Source organism: Halyomorpha halys, unplaced genomic scaffold (assembly GCF_000696795.3).
Source record: "Halyomorpha halys isolate HHAL.00 unplaced genomic scaffold, Hhal_1.1 Scaffold692.1, whole genome shotgun sequence".
NCBI classification, from domain to species: Eukaryota; Metazoa; Arthropoda; class Insecta; order Hemiptera; family Pentatomidae; genus Halyomorpha; species Halyomorpha halys.
Genome location: NW_027113553.1, coordinates 895880 through 914142, shown reverse-complemented (window position 1 = coordinate 914142; position 18263 = coordinate 895880). Strand labels below are relative to the sequence as shown.

General features: G+C 33.5%; 1 long non-coding RNA gene across 3 annotated transcripts; it reads right to left on the bottom strand.

Moving 5' to 3' along the window:
* Window positions 1-451: 451 nt before the first annotated feature.
* Window positions 452-18057, bottom strand: LOC106685429 (uncharacterized). 3 transcript variants are annotated; one of them, XR_010844413.1, is made up of 4 exons: window positions 18000-18057; window positions 2214-2347; window positions 1769-1864; window positions 452-544 (listed from the first exon to the last, which is right to left on the bottom strand). It is a non-coding gene; the product is annotated as an uncharacterized lncRNA (long non-coding RNA). The 3 variants fall into 3 exon arrangements; XR_010844415.1 differs by lacking the exon at window positions 18000-18057 and adding an exon at window positions 8463-8536; XR_010844414.1 differs by lacking the exon at window positions 18000-18057 and adding an exon at window positions 6653-8443.
* Between the last annotated feature and the right edge of the window lie 206 nt (window positions 18058-18263).

Genomic DNA, 18263 nt, shown 5'->3' with positions numbered 1-18263 from the left:
TTTCTATTAGACTGAAAATTAATCCGGTATCTAAAGTTCCCGTGTTTCGGCACCAGTTAAGTATCGGCGAAAGTCAAATGTCAAAAAAGAGAAGAAGGAATAAGATGTAACACGTGTGAACTTCTGTAACATACTAACTTTATTGGGTTCGGTACATCTCTTTATATACATACACATACTGCATTTCTAAAATAGATTATGTCTTGCTTACTATTTATAATTTATCATTTTACGAATAATTCTCAATTACTTATACTTTTGGAGGTTTTTGTTACTTTTTTCATTCTTCTTTTTTTAAGGTTACTGTATCATTTTGACAATGTAGACTATTATTTGATGGGTATGTGTGCATAACCCGTATAAAATTAAAAAAATAATTGTAGATGTAGAAACTCCACCTAAAGAAAAATTAATAAGTAAATACTACTAGATAAGTGAAACATTTCCTTACTTGGGATACGTGCTGAGATGGTCTTGCGGCCAGTTACTATAAAACTTATCTCAGCTGTCATCGTTTTCGGGTCTATGTATAAAACACCGCAAACTGCAATAAAAGAAAGCTATAATTACTTATTGAGTGATAATAATGAATAGTAACACATAATCATAATGTAATAAGATCGTGATACTTTTTTAGTTATTTGTAAGATAATAAAATTTGTTACTTATTGAATGTATAGTTTATACATATTTTATCTTCAGCTGTACGCTCTTTATATTCAGCATCTAGGGAGCTAGTTCATTTATCGTTTGTTCAAATTTAGAAGATAGCAATGATTAATTATTATTCTTATTGTTGACCATGATTGTTGTTATTTATACCCTATAATTGTAAAGAAACATTAAAATATGTGGACGTTTCCTGTTTAAACAAGTAAGCAAATTACATGTGATGGCATTATTAAATTATCTCACTTTCCGATTATTTTTTCTACCTAATGAAAATCCATGTTGGAATTCAGAATGATCGTAACAGTTATAAGAGAGATCAATAATTTATCACTAAGTGCTTGAATCAATCTAGTTAAACAATTAGTTCATTTATGCTTAACACAGGTTACGCTGAAAGATTAAGCAACCTGTACTCAACTAAGGTAAAATATTTAAGAGCAGATGCTAAGGGTGGTCAATGTCTAGGTATTTCTAAGTGAAAGGCCTAGTACCACTTTCGTTCAAGACTTTAATGGAGAAGCTGACTTGAACTTCAGTAGCGTAATCTACAGAATATCTTGTGTCGAGTGCCGTTTTGATCATTCAAGATAATTGTAGGCGCTGGATCCCTATCCCTATTAGGATTGTCAATAGCATTCTGATAAAAGTTTGAAAATCTAGATCCGGATTTAAATTTTTAGTTTGAAAAACTTGAACCCTACCATGGTTAGAATAGGTTGGTCACCTGTAGATGACTAGGAAAACATCACTTTGGATTGCCTCAAATAAATAAATAAAATGTTAACAATTTTTCAGACGAGAGCTCTTTGGGTAAAAGTAATGTAAACACATACTATGGTTTCGTGTATTAGTGCGCCGTAATTGGATTTAAGTTACTCCTAAAAAAAGACAAGAAAAGATGTCTGTGCTTTTTGACCTACTTTAGTGTAAAAAATTGTATCTACTGTTCTTGAAAGTTTCACAGCCTCTTCTTCATTTGACCCAATAATTATAAGTAAAGTTTTTTTTTTGTTTCTTATATCTCGTGAATTTTATGGAATATTGTATTAAATTTCTATACAATGCAAATAAGTTGTTATAGCTTTAATATTCTTACCTGGTACCATATTGAGTACGAGATGGCAACACTCGCAGGTTTTTCCTAGGCAAGACACATCGCAAACTTCAAATACTCTAAATATTCTTCTGATTTCTGAAAATTCAATATTTCATTATAATTATTTAATCAAATAAAAAGTAAATTATAATTAATTTATTTGTATAGAGAACAAACCATTTAAAGGGAATTTATAACATTCCACATATTTACTTATTGTATTTTTTTGTACACCTGTAAATTACAATAAATAAATTTTTAAGAAATATATAAACATATAAAAATTGAAAGCAATTTATGTGATTTGATATAGAATATGGAATAAATTTTGTATATGTTGCCATAAATGGAGTAAATACAAATTTGATATATTTTTAAGGTTTATTGGTTATATAAACTATTTATATGAACCTTATTTTGATGCAATAAAAGTTTGAATAGGTACCTGCAATAATAGGTTGGCCAGATGTGATCTCAGTTCTTATTAGTCCAGTGTCATTTATTTTGGTTGCATTGTCTCCATAAACTGCAGTAATAAGGACGCAAAAAATTGCTGCAGTCGGATTGAGCATTTTTGTTCTGTGGGCAGAAATATCTTATGAAATAATCTGAAATATTTGGTTGCTTAATAATTTGGGTCAGCTTCATTCATGAATATAGTCTACATATATACATATATAAATATAGACTGGAATGGTGGTTGGAATCGCAAAATAAATTACCTGAATCTCATTACGGTTTTAGGAAAGGGAAGTCGAGCACGGGAAGTTTATTGGTCTTGCACTCTGACATAAATATAGCATTTTCTGAAGGTAAAAAAACAATTGGATTATTTTAAGACATTGAGAAGGCATACAACTCAATTCCGATACTCTGACTAGCACAAAAATTAAAAAATATTAAAATCCTCGGGAAAATATCATTGAAGATTAACAATTGTACAATTGGCACAAGAAATGCTGAGGTTGGACTGCTACAGGGTGATATCCTTAGCTGTTTACTTTTTGCTACTGGTATGAATACCTCGGTCGCTATATCTGTAGTTTGTCCCTTCAGTTGAGAACATGCATTTCCTCTTGGAGATCAAGTAGTACTAGCAGGGATTCCCATGTTTCACCTCTGTGCGTTTTCTAGAACTACGTTTTGATCGTAAATTAAATTGGAACCAACATATAACGGATATTCGAAAGGGCTGAAAAATTAATGGGAACAATAAAACTGATTAGTTCAAATTAGTGTGGGGGGGGGGAGGAGCAGATCCGAATATGTCTCTCCACTCCAATAGACGTCACATGATATCACATATTTAAAGTATAGAAGACTAGCTGATATAATTTTCTTTAAAGTTATAGCTAAGAATTATAAAAGCTATAATAAAATAGTATCGATGTGTATTCTTATTCTAACTTCGACATATTGGAAAAAAAAATAATATGTTCCACTTGTATACAATATTTTTTAAAATATCAACAGCTAACAGATAATTTGTATTCCAGTATTAAATTACCTTTATACAAACTCAACTATGATATGTTATTTCAAATAATTAATATTATAATAAACAATAAAATCAATTCGTTACCATCCATTATGATTAACACCTATATTAAAACTTTAATTACAGAAAATTGGCCTCATAATATAAATATTTACACAGACAAAACAAGAGATAATAACGTAGAACAGGTATGAGCAACCTTTGACATGTGGGCAAACTATAATGCAAATACGTTCCCGGCCGTGTTTAAAACCAATGTTCATAGTTTTTAGTTAGATATCGGACATAAAATAATACGAAGATATTATAATACAATTTATTAAAATAACAAAATGAAATGATACAAATAGGTACAAAATAATAATTAAAACGTGAAATTTGAAATTATTAGAAACTACGAAAGTTAAATAGCGACACCGAAATCAATGAGACACCTGAGCTTGAATTTGGGAAACTAATCCATCCATGTTTGGATTAATTCCACTGGTACAAAGATGTAAAGAATTTTCCAAATTATCGTTAGTCAACATTGTACGATGGTTTGATCTATTAACTTTCATCATTGAAAAGAATTGTTCGCATTTATAAGTACTTCCAAACGCATCAAATCTAAACTGTGAAAAATGGTCTTCTTCTAGGTATTTTTTGTAGAAATCGCACAATTCTACGTCTTCGAATTTAGATTTTAGGAGTGAGTTTTCTTGAATCTCGATCAATTCATTTGCAAGTGTATTGGCTTATTTTGTACATTACTTTTTGTTGGAGTAGCAAATAAATTGAAACATGTTTTTGAAATCGCTAAATCTATTCCAAAATTGCTCTTACAGTAACTTAAGTTCTTCAGCATATTGAGCATAAGCCATATCTCCATACGCAGAGAGCGTGGTGGAATGTTAACTGTTACCAGACAGCATTTGTGCCTCCCACAAGCGGATTTTGTTCTAAAACGGTTTCAAATGGCTATACAAATAATTTACTAATTGTCCTTGTTTTGGATGTTTCATATTTTTTTTTTAAATACTTTTTTATTTATTGATAGATATTACAATCTCTCACACAGTTTTGGGCAATAGGTAATAGTGATGAATGATCTCATACATACTAAAATAAAATAAAATAAGTAAATGAATAAAAAAAAAAAAAAAAACTCTTAAAATATATACAAATAGAAGAATAAACAAAATGAACATAATCAAACTATCTGTATGGAAAATAAATAAATAAAATAACATAATGATAAAATAATATAGTCTCTAGTCACATTTACACTCTAAGATACAATATTTACACAGAGCAGATCAGCTAGAGCTCAGGTAGAGCAGAGCTCGAAAGATCCCAGCGCATCCCTCTCGCCGCATCACTGGTAGTGAGTCAGTGGAGGCTGAGTAAGTGCGCTAAAGCCGCAAACACTCAACTTGAGTGGAGAATCTGACTATTGCCAGAACTCCAATTGTCCATTTTTATTTTAATAAGTGTCTTGGCCACTGCCGTTTCAACCTTCTAGGTGGGCTGTAGGGATGTGTGGAACTAGGTAAGGTTTGAACCAAAGGATTAGGATGATTGGAAAGGCTTATATGGAATATTGAGAATTTGGTTTGTATGAGGTCAAGGACAAAAGGAATATGTAGACCATGGTGTAGTGTTCTGTTGAAAACGTAATAGGGCGCATTAACTATGGTTCTAAGGATTTCGGATTGAAAGGATTGGATATGTTTGATGTTCGATGGCTTAGCTGTTCCTCAAAGTTCAAGTCCGTAGGTCTAGATAGGTCGGAGTATATTCTTTTAAATTAGTAGTTTGTTTTCTAGTGAGATGAGAGGTTCTATAAGGCTGAGCAGTCGCTATACTTGGCTGATTCGTCTGTTTGAGTTCTTGTCTTTTAAATTTAGTGTGTTCGTTCCAGGTGAGTCGTTTGTCCAATATGAATCCGAGGTATCGTACTGTGTCGGATCTGGGTAGAGGAATATTTTGGAAGAGTAACTGGTGGACAGAAGCTGCGGCGAAGAGGGAAAGTCTCATGGGTGCATTTCGAATCATTGACTTTTATCCGTCATTTATTGCACCATTGCTCAATCAGGATGAGGTGTGTTTGGAGATTGGATGAGGCTGTTACAGGATCGGGATGGGAGGATAGGATAGCTGTATCATCGGGAAATGTTGCCAGGAACGTGTCAATGGTAATGTTAACAGTGTAGAGGATGTAGAGGACAGGACCCAGGAAACTGCCTTCGGGAACTCCTACCTCCATGGGATTTGAGTACTCAGAATCACTACAAACTCGAAAGGAACGATCTAGGGGTAGGAACGGATGGTAAGGTATAAGGTTTGGGGTAATATGGATTTGAGCTTGAAAAGCAATCCGGAATGCCATACCCGGTCAAAGGTTTGCGCTATATCCCCTATATAGCATGCTATAGCTCCCGAGCAGTATTCTTTCTTTTCAAGAGCTGATGAGATATAGTCAGCGACTCTAAGGCCTTGTTGAACTGTGGAGTGCCTAGGACGGAATCTAAACTGATGTACGGGAAAACTCTGTGATTCAACTATGGACAGGATACGTTTAAGGAGGATTTTTCAAAAAAAAATTTTAAAGGATAGGAAATAGGCTGATTGGTCTATAGGAAGCAGGATTATTAGGAGGTTTTCCAGGTTTTGGAAAGAGAATTATAATGGAATGTTTCTAAAGGATAGGAAAGTGGGTTGTTCTTAGGATACAATTATAGAGATATGTAAGGATTATTATAGCTTTGGGAGGAAGTGGCGCAGGAAGGTTGACTTTACCAATTTTGAACTAGCTATAAAACTAGCTTTCACAGCATTATGATGTTGTGTTCTTTGTTTATAAACATTTGCTGCTGTTTTTCAAAATTCGGGTTAAGCTTCTGGATTTTATCTTTAACATTATATATTGAATATTGTCTTTACTAGGGGAGCTGTTAGCATTTTTTATTGAATGTAAAATATCCTTTACGTGTGTAATTTGCGGAACCACTATAGATGGGGTTAAAATGTCTAAAAACTCCTCGCACAAGTCCCCAATGATGGTGCCCACTCTATTTGCGAATATCGATTTTTTAGAATAGCTGATTTATTCCGTATATCTTTGTTTGGATTACTTTTATTGATACTGGCAGTGAACGATCGCCATGACTCTTTGTTTATTTTTAGTGACCCTTTTGAATTCTGCATCTGACATTTGATATTTTATCAGGTTATTGGTTGTAGGATTATTTTTATATTCTCTAAACGCAACTTTTCTTCGATTAATAAATTGTCCACATTCGCTATCCCACCAACCTCCGCTGTATTTTTGATTGAAAAAGGTGCTATATACGGGAATTGTAGGTTTACATATATTATTAAGAAATTCAATAAAGTCCTCATACCTAGGATTTTCTTGGAGTAATGTAGTGTTTTCTTGTGAAATTCATTCAAATTTTGACCAATATGCGGATTCAATTTGCCATTTTTTTGTAGTTTTATATTTCTCTTGAGTTTCGTCATGTTTATACTGAATTTTCATTACTATGGGGAGATGATTGAAACCTAAAGAATTATCATGAACTTTACTATACTGAGCTGTTGGCAATGTTTAATGTTATATCCAATGCAATGTTTCTTTTCTGTCGAATATTGTTTATAAGGGTTAGAGAACTGTCGTTCAATAGAATAAGATTAGTTTTTTCAATTACCGTAATTAAATTTTTTCCCATCTTATCGCATAAATCACATCCCCACTGATAACAGTGAGCGTTTGCATCCCCACCTATAATTATGAGATGTTGAAAACTATTAAAAAGATTTTCCCAATTATCTTTTGTCGCTTTATTTCCCTGCTTTGAGGAGAAGGATAAAACAAAACATTTGATTCGTATTTTTTGTGTATGGATATGCTTGCAGCAAATGTGTCAATATTAGAGATTTTATGAAAATTGAAAATTTGATTAAAGTTGTATTTTGATTTAATTAAAATTGCTATACCTGCATAACCGTCACTTCTATCAGATCTAACGATATTATAACCTGGGAAATTGACATATTTACCCGGTTTAAACCAAGTTTCTGAGATTAAGGCGATATCGATTTTTTCTGAAAATAAAAAGAATTCCAGACTATTTTTGGCATTCCATTGAAATAATGTTAATGGCTCAATTATATTTTTGTGATTCATACGGTTATATTTATATTTTTATATTGGATTTTATCTAACTCTAATAGAATTTGACATAATTATTTAATATTAATTACTTGTCTGCTTAGTTATATTGCTATGGATAAATCTTGAGTTTTGTCTTTTATCATATTTTTTATTGCATCGTCAGTAACTTGTGAAACGGTATTCACTGCCACGAGGATTGTATCCGTTAGTATATTTATTTTATCTTCTTTTCTTAAGGCAGTAACCTCATCTTTATACATTCTATTTCTATACGGATTTTCTATGATTAGTTGAATGGGCAACAAAGGAACCGAAAATTCTCTAATAATATTTTCCCTTAATTCCATGTTTTTCCCGTATTTTTTATTTTTGGGGACTCAATTTTTTTAAATTATCAAACATTTCCGGTTCTGTTAATTCTACATCTTTAATAACTCCCAAGTTTTTTTCCAAAGAAAAACTAGGTATATAAACGTTAATTTTTTTTTTTTTTTTAAGTATTCGGACATTACTAAAGTGTTAGCTTGTTCTTTTTGTCAGGTTTCTACTTTAACTCGGTTCCTACCTATTTTACTAATGCTTAAAATATTATTGTACATTTCTGGGCACGATTTATGTAGTCATTTCCCAATTGACATTGGGTGCAAACGTCAAATCCTGCTCCTTCTGAGGATCTTTCCAATAAATAGTAAGGTAAATCTGATCGTTCATAAAATCTCCCTTTTTTAATATTGTTTTTCCCCAAGTTGTATTCATTTGACTATTTATTTTGCTCGAATCAAGTTCGGGATCATTGTTTATTTCTTCAACTATTTTATCTGCATTATGCTTTTAATTATTTGATCATGATTTAATTCTATATCTGGAGGGAACTTCCCCCTCCCATCACAAATAAATCACATTTAATCAAGAAAAAAGCTAAATTTCTATAGAACTTACATAATAAAGGAATCACACAAAATAAAACTAAAAATATTAACTCCCCTTTCGTATTTAATAAACTAAATCAACTTATATAATAAGAATAACATTGTTACACTTAAATAAAAATCTTATCTCTTTATCCTATTGAAGCAGGTAGAGCCAATAGATCCTCAAATCACGACTTTTGACACTGAACTGATATAGCATGTCTGTTACTAGGTCTGTTAAATAGAGAATTACGTCACGCAACAGATCAGCTGAGCTCGTCACCATTTTATTTGTTGTCGTATTAGGTTCCTTGCTCGTAGTTTGTGTTTTTATTGTGTTAGTATTGTTTTTGGTGTTTTTATAACTAATAAAGCAATGGATGACAATAATAATAATGTAATAATTATTGGCAGTTGTCAATTTACTCATCTTGATTCTCTTCTTCACAGGTTAAAAGATTAACAAGATACTCAGAAGCCAAACTTTTACACAACTTCCACTTTTCGCTCAATTTAGGCATTTTCTAATAAATTATTTTAACCGCAACTTAAAAGAAAACAATAACATGATGTTTTGGAAGGAAAGGTTAAAAAATCCGCTAGGAGCTCTTATGCATTTAACATTTTAGACTGTGAATCTATAGGGCTTGAATTGGCCTTTATAAGTCTTGACATGGATATCCTAGAACTAGAGCAATAGAGGAAAGAAAGGCAGTTATTTCACCCCCATTTTCGAATTCATTAATGTAAACTACATACATTAGGGAGTAAAAATTGCCGAGTGTGTCTATCCAGTTCAGAGGAATTTAAAAATGGATGCCGTTCCAAACCGCAACAAAAATACAAAAACTGCAGTTATTTCATACTTCTGGTTTCTTGAGTCATATAAAACTAGGGTTGGTATAGACAGAAAAGAAACTTGTCTGCCAAACTAGTGCTGTGCCTCGCGTTGTGCAGACGCGTTCCAAAATTCAACTTTGGAGACTTGAATTTTTTTCGGTTAGTTATTTATATCTTCTTTTCTATTTATTAAATTTTTACCCATCTTAAATTTCTTTAATTGAGTTGGTACTGAAACAAGTAGAAATCTGTCTTCCAAGCTTGTGCTGACGAAATACAAAATTCAACTTTCAAAATTTGTATTATATCCGGAAAGATATCTCTAGCCTATTTCATTATTTTTTAAAAATATATTTTTACACGTTATTAGATAATTGCCCATATGAAATTAAAATTATTTGAAACAGGAAAAAAGGACAAAAAATAAAAATTAAATATATCAATACCATTTAAAATTTGGTAAATGTGTACAAGTCGGTGCTAACTTTAGTTATTCTTCTTGTTTAACTATAAATTAAGCTGATGCAGATAGTTTTTAGAAATCCTCTTTAGACTCATCAGACTCGTTATCCGAAGGCTACTTTTACTCTCCAACCTTTCCAACGTCCTCACGCTCTTTCCCTTTACTGTTAGCTAAAATATCTATGTTTATCAGAAATACATATCCCATAATACCAGATTTAGTTGTAAATGTCCTCTTCACAAAATTTCCAACCATAAATTCTTCTAACAAAAATTATATTTTTATTTTTTCTAAAGGAACCTGCTTAGAAGGAGGGATTGAAGATGCTTCCATACCATTCATTTTCATAAATGGCTGACATGAAATTTCTACTTAATCTTAAGCATAATAATAAAAAAACAATAGATTTCATTTCATTTATATTTTTACATATCTTTCCTCTACACATGGAACATCTAATAGTTCCTAAGATATAGTCGTCATAAGCAAAACTCTGTCAGAAAAACGAGAATTTGACATTTTGTGAATTTATTTTGCTAATACCATGAAAACTACTTCTCCTTCGAAAAAAACTTTGATTCAGGACGTTAAATGAGCTTTAATTTAAGGCCTAATAGCCACCTTTAGATCTAATAGTTCCGGAGATACAGCTGTCATAAACAAAACATTTTTTTCAGAAAAACGAGAAATCGGTATTTTGTGAATTTATTGTGCTAATACCATGAAAATCTACTACTAGGCACAACACTAAATTGCCAGACAGGTTTATTTTGTGTCATAATAACCCTAGTTTCAAATGATTAAAAAACCAAGAGGTATGAAATAACTGCATTTTTGAGTTTTTAAAGTTGAATTTTTAAACCCCTCTGCACAACGCGCGGCACTACACTAGCTTGGCAGACATATTTCTTCTGTGACTGTACCATCCCCAGTTTCAGATAAGTCAAGAACCAAGAGGTATGAAATAACTGCATTTTTGGGTGTTTAAAGTTGAATTTTGGAAGGCGTCAGCAGAACGCGTGGCACAGCACTAGCTTGGCAGACTGGTTTCTTTTATGTTGGTACTGAACCTAGTTTTAAATGAGTCAAAAACCAAGATGTATCAAGTAATTGCATTTTTGAGTTCATAAAGTTGAATTTTGAAACGCGTCTGCACAACGCGCGGCACTACACTTGCTTGACAGACAGGTTTCTTTTGTGTCATTAATAACCCTGGTTTCAAATGTGTCAAGATCCAAGAGTTATGAATTTTTTGAGTTGTTGGAACGCCCGCCATTTTCAAACTCCCTTTAATCTAGATTGGCAGATTCATCAATTTTGATTCCTAACTATAAGTAGTTCACATTAATTAATTCGAAAATTGTGGTGAGATCACTGTTATCTTTTTTCGACAGGCTCTTGTACTATTACTTACCCAGTACGAGGCCCTGTGTTTTAAAGCCTAAAACAAACCGTTTTTAAGAAAGCGCAAGGATTAGGTATATGTAAAATCTAATTCGAAGGCAAACATCATAGTTACCATGGGATACTTAAGAATCGCTATGGAGTTGGCCCCCCATACTCTAAAAGTAAACTATTCTGTAAAATTTAGTAATTAATTTGTTTTTTAAATTTTACATGTAATGTTGGTGATTTATTCACACTTATAGCATTGCTTTTTTATTTATTTTTTTATTTGAATTTTAGATTTTTTGTTTTCTGAAGTTTTATAATTTTTTTAAATTTTGTCATTTTCAGTCTAGCTCGAAAATAATGCCAATAGTTAAACAAGTTTAAATTGTATGAAAATAAATAAAATATCTTTTCAACTTGTTTTCATTAATATTGGAAAATAATAAATAGTTTTCTTTTACTATTTTCATACCTTTAATGACCGCCACCAGGGCCCTATTTCATAATAAAGTACAAACTAATACTATTAGTCTTGTAGATTTATCTTAATTCAATTACACAGACTTGTATAATAGTAACTTGTACTTCAGTAGATTTTAATTCCTGTAATATCAGTAATAGTCATCCCTATCATGAAAAAAATAGGTATTAGTGCAATTACCGCACTAGTTTCTACACTTGTACTATGAACTAATACTATTAGCTTTCATTATGAAACAGGGCCCTGGACTATCTTGCTACAAAATACAATATTTTCATTAATGTATTTTTATAGGTTTTACTTACTTGAGTTTCGGACGGTCTGTATCATATCTTCCTGACGATGGACTGATATGAAAAGTCAGGTTATTTATGATAGATAGGAAACTGCACCTTGATTTGATGGATAGTACCAGCATGCAACGAAGGTAATGAAGTGACTAGGGCTGTGGAAATATTACTAGGTCGTTACAATTGGATAGCGATTCAGAATCAGCCGAAGGTTTTAAAATATTAAAAAAATGTTTTCAAAATGATGATCCATTGGCCTATGATTTCCATAGATTACAATTTTTAATTTAATATTACCAACCCTTCGTTAAGACTTATTAATAAAATAATCTCAAACTATTCTCACCCTGGGGAAGTGACGATAATATGGTCTGAACGGACAGGAGACTACTGACTGTTCAGTTTTGAGACCCCAACGCTGGTTACTAGTATAACAGTGGAATTCTCAAAGGTAGAAATTGGATTGGTAATGCATATCCCAATAGAGAGATGTAATTAAGTACTGAAATTTCATTTCTTCAGATTGAACTTACACCCCAGTTAGCTTCGTTTTAAAGTCTTACAACTACATCTTACATCACCCAAATGTCTATGAAATATTCATATAGGCTGAGGTATCCTTTATAAATAAATATTTATTGTATTTTGTAAACATTTTCTCGGAATCCACAAAATGGTACACTCGATTACTTATACATATATGTGTGTATGTATAAGTTACGGGTTGACCGGGCACAGTATCAGCCGGAATCCTAAGTCTCCTCGTAAACAAACACGTAAAATTTATATAAGAGAGATTAAGAGGAGAAATAAAGCAGTGTTATTCCAGATAGTTAGTGAGTCATTTCAGTGCCCCTTTTTTCCTTTTTTTTTTATTGTTTTATCCGACTACACATAAGTGGTGCCGAAAGCCGGGAATTCTGAAGCTGAGATACGGAGAGAGGACAACCCAACCCAATGTTCAGGTATGTAATTGTAAATTAATCAGCCTGAGTGGACCCTGTAGGGTGGAAGGGGAAGTCATTATAGACTTGGGCCAATTGGTGGTTGGTGTCCCCAGCGCGAATAAGGAATGTGAGGAACCAATGAGATATTCAGTTGTGACAGAAAAAATGTATTCTACAACTTGTGAGGGGAGGGACTCTGCGAGTTGGGGCGGTTAACAAGGCGAGTAATTGGAGGTATGTAATAATGGGGGAATACTCGGATATATTCTTCAGGCAGGTACATAGATTGGGGAAGACGGGTAAAACAGTCCATGAAATTCCATTAAAGCGAAACATGGTTACGTACGTAAAAGAAAGGAGATACCCACAGACTCTCCGAAAACACTTTCGGAAAGAATTAGAAAGTTTAAAGGCACAAGTCATATAATAATAATAATAATATAGTGGATAGTAACTCGCAGTACAATAGCTCTTTGTGGGCTGTGAAGAAGAAGAGTCTACCTGGGCCCTGTTTCATAATGAAAGCTAATAGTATTAGTTCATAGTACAAGTGTGGAAACTATTGTGGTAATAATACTAATACTTATTTTTTCATGATAGGGATGACTATTAGTGACATTACAGGAATTAAAAAATACTAAAGTACAAGTTACTATTGTACAAGTCTGTGTAATTGAATTAAGATAAATCTTCAAGACTAATAGTATTAGTTTGTAGTTAATTATGAAACAGGGCTCAGGAGAAACTTCGACAAAATATCAGGTCATAAATAGGCTATAGAAAGCTCAACGATAAGTAGACGAAAAATATTACTGCAATATTTAATACAAAACTGTCTTCACATTCGATAGAGGTTAATATGAATTCATATAATTCATATAATAATTAATATGAGTTCGGGTTGAAAAACGTCCCAATCACTTTCCTGCGCTTGATGGACGAATTTCTACGAGGCTTAGACGAATTCATGTGTTAGTTCTACATGGACGATCTTATCGTGTTAACAAGTTGGAAGAGGAAGATTAAGGCATCTGGTGAACGTCTTTCAGAGAATTCGACAATTTAGGTTGAAATTGTCCCAGGAAAGGTTGGTGCTGTGTTATCTCTGGAGGGGGAAGGATCGGAGCGCCCAGCAGCTTATGCAAGCAGACGCCTTACGGATGCTGAAACGAGGAATGGGAGCTGGAGAGGAAATTGTTTGGGATAGTTTGGGCCGTAGATCATTTTCGACCCTACGTATTCTGAAGAAAATTCAGGGTACAGACTGGCCACCGCCCTCTCCAATGAGTAGGTAAATTAAAAGAGTCTTCTGCGAGAGTTACCCGTTGGAAAGAGGTCCTGCATTAGTACAATATCGAAATACGTAGTTTACAAACCGGAGAAAGAAAATGAAGCGGCTGATTGGCTATTTCGAGCGCTATTGGTAAACGCCTTCGGGGAGATGAGAGGCAGTTCCGGAGAGAGTGGACGCTATGTGAAGAGGAAACTCGGAATAGTCAGGAGCACGGCGAAGGAGACGCCTCATGAAGACAGTAGTTCAATCTAGGGGAGACCCGTGGGAATGGACAAAATCGATTAAATAATCAACGACCAGCCGAGGTTGATCATCTGTGACGTATGTCTTACCATAAAATATGACAGGCATCACCAAAAGTGATGAAGGAAGAAACGTCCACTCCTGTCAAACCTCTTACAGACCTCCAAATGAACACCTTCTCCGGGAAGGGTTATAAATGGATAACGGCCGTGGACCTCTTCAGTAAAGTGTCTCATCTGGTTAAGGACAAATCAACAAACGCGGTACTGGAAGCGTTGAGACAATGGTTGCAGTGCTATGGTCTTCCCGACATTATCTCATCAGATGCAGGGAGGAAATTTCACAATAGTGCGATCCGGGACGAAATGAGAGCGCTAGGCGTGGAGTAGCACCTAAACACGGCGGGTCATCCCGGAATGAAGCAGAGGAGGAATAGAGAGACTGCACCGCACCCTTGGTGATCATTTAATGGTCTATTAGTTAGATAGAATGATAGGGATATAACGGGATTCCCCCTCCCTTCGAAATCTTTTTTGGGCTTAGGGGACGCTGGTGGGTAAGCAAAGTATGGCAAAAAGTCAAGGAGTGGATAGTGAGGGGAAAACGGGTAGCTCGCCATGATTTAAATCTTCGAGACATTAAAATTCGAGGAGATTAAAATCAGGACAATTGTCTGCCACCATGTGGGGAGCAACCGGAGCTAGGAGTTACAGCGATACGAGGGTCCATTCCGGGTGATTGTTATAGAGAACACAATGTGGTTACAATAAAGAGTGTTAACGAACTTAAAAAGATAATAAAAATCCACATTGAACAATTAAAATTTCCCACATCAGGAACACCGTAGAACGCCGGAGTATACTCATCTCCGCGCACAAGCCAAGATTGTATTTTTTATGTCGTTATGTCGGCTGTTTTTTTGTTTCGTTCTGTATATGTAAAGAACAGAAGTGTGGTGACAAGTGTATGTAGTGGGACTCATCGAGAGATAGAGAGTGGTTTTAGTGAAAGTTTTTTTTAGAGTAATATTTCTAAATAGTCAGAGTAAGTATTGCGGTTATGTGTGTGTTAAAAAACAAACAAGGTAAGTGATTTTTTTTCTGATTTTTATCATGCTGCACTTGCTATTCATTCGCTAAGAGTTAATTAAAAAGGTGATTCTCCTTCCAGCTGAAATATAAAACGCAAGATTCCACTTATCCAAAATAATCTTATTTTCAAAATTTTAATTTAAAAAAATGTAGAATATATTAGATTTACTTTTCATTGATGTACAATAATTCTCAAAAACATCCTTTGAAATAACATAAAAATAGAACAGGCTATGTCAAATCTGACATCTCTATCATTTTTATGACCCCTTTCCTGGCCCCCTACGAGGGTGGAGGTATCCAACTTATTATAACCATAGTAGGGGGTCAAGTTTTCGTTTCGTGCGACCACGAGAAAATAAAAGTTAATAAACCCCAACCTCCCCCAGTATGTAAGAAATGACCAGGAAGGTGATAAAAACACAAACCTGACTGTATTCGAACCCGAAAATAGTAGTGTGGCGTGAGAGCTTTAAATAAATGTTTGGTGCATTTTATTTTTTTTTGCTTATAATTGTCGGGTAAAGAGTTTGTGCACACAGATATTTTCTTCTAGGTTACTGATCCGTCAAAAAAAATTTTTTTTTAATGCAATTTTATTTACTGATTTTATGTTCTTTAAGATGAAGCTGTTCATGAAGTCTATTATTTTAATCCATTATTATCTTAGTACATTATCTTCATCCTGTTCAATCTGTTTATTAAATTTTCTTTAAGAATTCATTTTAGGACAGAAATAATTATATTCAAATGTTCTAATGATCAAAAGTTGTTCCTATCAGCAAGATGGGTAATAGCAGTTAGAATTTTTTACAGATAATCTTAATGTATATATTTGAGCATTTCAGTTGAACAACCTCGTTTGGGTACTATTCAAATAACCGAGTTTTAATTATTGAAGATTGTGTAATGAGGTATATCTTATTTCGAGGAGTAGCGGCTTATCAGACCTTGTTAAACCATTGCCTACAAATTGAGGTTTCATAAATTAACTATTCTTGAAGTCATTGTTCATATTTAATTTTAAGGTTAATAATATGTTTATCTATGAAAAATATTTTTCGATTTTTTTTTGTTATCATTATTCTCATTTGTAAATCCAAATTTATTATTTCTAGAAGGTGTTTTTTTTTCACCATCCGCCATATCTCTTTTAATTCATAAAATTCATATAAAACCAATAATTTTGAAAATTCGCATCAACGGTGGTAATCTTCCCCATAATGGTGAAAAATAAACTTAATTATCTCTCTTTTATTTCCCAATGGCAGCCGATCTGTGTTCTAATCCGCACACATCTCATCTATTTACGAATAAGACAGAGGGAAAAATGTATTTGTTGTTTTTATATCATTATTCAAAACTTTTAAATTAAAAAAAAAAAATACGAATGTTTGTTTGACCGACGTTGTTACCTTTTCTTTTATGTAAGATTTATCATAAGATGATGACTATTGTCATCGGAGATACATCCTATTTGACTTAACGAACCCAATCAACCTTTTTCATCACAATTATTATATATTCTTATTTTGTTTGTGTTAAAAGACACGTACAGGAAAAATGTAAACTATGATAAAATTTTAATTTCCATCATTTTCCATAATTTCAAATTTTGTATTGTAAAAAAATTGTATCACATTTTTGAATGAAATATGTAACCCAGAATAATGACAACTTTCTTCAATAAGGTTGATATTTTTTATTCTTCTCCCTAACTGGCTGTACACTCCACGACACAACGAGAGAGGAAGGTCGCTTGCAACTTCGACCACCTGTCATCTCTCTACTGTTCTGTTGCTCTCCATTTTCGAATATCTAAAATCTTTCATAGAGTACCTTCCTTGTGACTTGGTCCTCGGCCTTTCTGACCAGATATCCCACCCACCGTAGTTGGTTTATCCTAATGACCGTAACAATATCAGTTGTAAAGTGTATTATTGCAATGACTCCATACTCCATCATTACACAACCCCCAAGAGATTTTTTTCCCACTGCCCGGTGATTTCAATGGGATTTGCTTGGATAAGGAATAGTTTACTATGGTTACATTGGAAGAATAATTAAAAAAATTAAGAAAGAAATGAGACGTTTGGTCGCAAAACAAAGTAATTGAAATTTTTACGTACTGAAGTTTTGGCATTGTTTTTATATTGCTGATTATTAATTTATGTTCTACATATAAATTAACTTTGAGTTAGAATAACCTCCATTTTTATTGAAGTTAATTTAAATATTTAATCACTTACAGTACTGGTATTTGGTGGGGGAACAAGTCCGGTAAGTGGGCCAAGTGGTCCTTTTTGCCAATCCTTGACGGCTACCTTGGTTGCCGCCGCGTACTAACCAAGGTGGGAGGGTCAAAATTCATTCTTCGGGACCGCCGAAAAATGAATGTTTAACTGCCCCAGGTGGGAATCGAACCCGAGAGCACTGGGACTTGCGCCCCAACCCGCACGACCTAATCGCTTATAGTATAATGTGTTGAAACAGTTGTGCCTGGAATTTTATCAATGTTTAATCCCACCAATAATCATTTGAGCACGCTATCATTATATTTTAGAAGTTATTATGTTTGCTGATTAAAATATTTATGGTTTCATAATGTTAGAAAATGTTTACCTTAGTCACTGCCTGTGTGAAAAAGTTTTACTTTGTATCTTACGAGGCTTGAAGACCAACTGACACTGTAGGTCTAATTGTCATCGATTCCGTCGAATCCTTATTAGTTCTAATCACTGATTGATGTTTGTCTTCTTAGCTACTATTACATAATCGATGTTATCCTTTTTTAAATGTATCCTGTGATGAAAGTTCTAAATTCTTATTGTTAGATGCTGTTATCATGTGAAAATGTAGTGAAGCAAAATGTATTCCGATTTTGAA